This window comes from Triticum dicoccoides, chromosome 6B (genome assembly GCF_002162155.2).
Source record: "Triticum dicoccoides isolate Atlit2015 ecotype Zavitan chromosome 6B, WEW_v2.0, whole genome shotgun sequence".
Classification (NCBI taxonomy): Eukaryota; Viridiplantae; Streptophyta; class Magnoliopsida; order Poales; family Poaceae; genus Triticum; species Triticum dicoccoides.
The window spans coordinates 522,552,319-522,555,736 of NC_041391.1; positions in this window are offsets into that span (position 1 = coordinate 522,552,319).

Sequence of the window (3,418 nt, forward strand, 5' to 3'; positions counted from 1 at the left end):
GCTCGTGCGCGGTGTTCCGCCCAATTGGGCGGCCCGTCCACTCTGTCTCGGGGCCCATGTCCCTAGGGGAGGGGCTGGAGCTGGATCTGAGGCCCGGTGTTGTGGTGGAACAGGCCCAAGGGCATCAGCCGGCTCCTGCGGCCCGACCTCGCAAGGAGATGCTAGGGTTGCCTCCTCGCCTCCCTTATAAGTGGGTGTGGGTGCGCCGGGGCACACTAGATCCCACTTTAGGGTTTCTGTAAGTGCATCTAGTGCCATCCCTAGTTGGTTTTGAAGTATTGACGACAAAATTGGTTGAGGGACTAATGCATTTGTGAAAATTGCAGGATAACGCAGGTAGTGTCCCTCATTGATTCGGTTTACCTACCGGATATGACCCCTAAAAATGTATGAAGACATTGAAGACAATGGTGGTATGAGAAGATATTCATATTGAAGACTATGACATGAGAAGACATTGCGTGAAGACTATAAAGCGCGAAGACTGTGTGGATTCGTTGCTTCCTTTTCTTCTTTGTTGAGTCATAGGAACCACCGTACTGTTAAGTGGGGTCCAAGTGAACTAAGTCAGAGTGACTGAAGTGATGCTCAACTCAAATCCTATGTCTTCGAGCGAAGACAATGAGAGCAAACCTTATCCAGAGCTGGATGAGTCAGCTTTGCTTGTAGCCCAAGTAAAGTTGCCGCGTGTGTTTGAAATCTGACCGTTGGAACACCTGTCAGTTCCTTAGTGACCCAGGGTCATTTTGGACAAATCAGGTCGGGTTGCCTAGTGGCTATAAATAGCCCACCCCCTACACCATAAATTGGTGGCTGCTCAGAGTTTGTACACGGCTTTTGTCGTTTAAGAGCAACCCACCTCGAAGCATTTGAGAGAGAGAAAAATCCTTGCGAGGACAAAGCCCAAACACCCAGAGCCAAAGAGTGTTAGACATCACTAAAGTCTTTCTGTCTGTGTGACCTGAAGACTTATTACACTTGAGGACTGTGTATCCTCCAGCCGGTTAGGCGTCGCGTTCTGAGCATCCAAGAGTCATTGTGGATTGCCGGGTGAACGAAGTCTGTGAAGGTTCGGAAGTCTACCTTGAAGACTTACCAAAGTGATTGGGCGAGGACTAAGTGTCCTTAGCTCAAGGGGAATAAGGTGAAGACACGGTCTTCTGAGTTGAATCTCAGCCTCCCTAACCAGACGTACAGTTGTCACAGCAACTGGAACTGGTCCAACAAATCCTGTGTCTTCAACAAGCAACTGGTTCTATCTCTTCCCTCCTTTACTTTGAGTTTGTCTTCGTGAAGTCATTGCTTATCTGTCTTATCTGATTGACTTCATTGCTTGACTACTATTGTTGATTGGCTTCATACTATCTTCCATCCCGATCCTACTACCTAGCTGCTATTAGTCTTCGTACGTTAACGCTATTGCATACTTGACTATGGCTTGCTTGTTGTAGTTTATCTTCCGCTGTATATCAATTAGGTTATTTCTATTGTTTGTCTTCGAAACCACGTTTTGAAGACTTTGATAAAAATCGCTTATTCACCCCCCTCTAGTCGATAACTAGCACTTTCAATTGGTATCAGAGCAAGGTACTCCCTTGTTCTGTGTGATTCGGTTTACCACCTGGAGTTTAGCTATGTCGACTGCAGGGATAATCAAAGTCTCCGCTGCTTGCCCCGTGTTCGATGGAACAGAATATCCCTACTGGAAGAATAAGATGCGCATGCATCTTGAAGCCATTGATGTCGACCTCTGGTATGTCGTCAAGAATGACGTTCCCAAAATTGGTGAAGGTGTCACCCCTACCGATGTCAAGAAGTTCATTCAACTAGACTCGACTGTAAAGAACATCATTTGTGGTCATCTGACCAAAGGACAGTATGGCCGTGTGAGTGCTCTGGAAACGTCAAAGCTAGTCTGGGACTGGCTGTCCAAGGTCAATGAAGGCGTCTCTACACAGAGAGACCAGAGGATCAGTGTTCTTCGTAATCTCTTCAATCGCTTCAAGAGAAACGACAATGAAAATGTCCAGCTCACGTTTGATCGCCTCACCGACATCACAAATGAGCTTTAGGCTCTCGGCGCCACTGAGATCACCAAGCATGAAATTGTCAAGACACTGCTGAGATCACTTGACACCTCCTTTGACACCCTTGCCCTCATGATACAAGAACGTCCTGACTTCAAGACACTCGATCCGTCTGATATACTTGAAAGGCTCAACACACATGAGTTCCAACTTTCTGAGAAAAGAGATATTTATGGCCCCAACTATGGCCGAACTCGTGCTTTGAAGGCAAAAGTTATTTCCTCATCTGAAGAAGAAGAATCTGACTACGGTTCTGACGATCCTGGAGACATTGGAAAGGAACTTGCCATGCTTGTGAAGAAGTTCCAGAGGTTCACCAAGAAGAAGGGCTTAAGAAAGTCTTCATGATCCAGCTCAAGAAATGATGAAGCTTCCACTCATGACAATAAGAAGAGAACCTGCCACAAATGCAAGAAACCTGGTCACTACATATCTGAGTGTCCACAGTGGGACAATGAGAAGAACAAGAAGAAGAGCAAGGAATATGATTCTGATGACAAGAAGAAGAAAAAATCCTTAAAATCTTCTTCGAAGTCTTCTTCCAAGTCTTCATCATACAAGAAGAGCTCATCTGGCAAGCCTCGTGCTTTTGTTGGCAAGGAAATGGATTCAGAGGAGGAGTCTGCTTCGGAGGAGGCGGAGGTGGAGTCTGGTGAGGAGTCTGACCCTGGCGGTGCAAGTCTGGCTCTAGCCACAGCCTATGTCGCCAAGTCCATCTTCAACACTGAAGACAATGACTTCCGCACCAACGCTGAAGCTAATGACGAAGACGATCCTTCTCCCACCTACTGCTTCATGGCACGTGGTGCCAAGGTAAAATCACGCGATGCTTACTTTCAAACATCAAGTGAAGATGACTCTGATTGTGAATCTAAACCCAGCTACAAAACACTTGCTAAAATTGCTACTGAACAACAAAGAGCTATGGAACATACTCAAAAACTGTTAGACAAAAGCGATGACCTGTTGGATGCGGAAATGACACGTTCACAGTCCTTAGTTGATGACATAAAAAATCTTCATGCTAAGTACCAAGAACTTGAAGGTCGTCATGAATCTCTCTCAACTACTTATGAAAGACTCTCCTATGATTATCTTCAAAGGAAACAAGAGCTTGAGAAATTGAGAGCGGCTCATGAAGATCTTCAAAAAGTGAATGAGTCACTTCGCGCTCAACAGATCAGTTCCGCTCAGGATGGATTTGAACCACCATGTCTAAAATGCATTGAGCGTGATAACGCTACATCTGTTGCTGAATGTTCCACTGTTGCTACTGTTTCATTGTCTTCACCTATTGAAGTGGTTACTAACCCCTCTACGGAGGATACCAC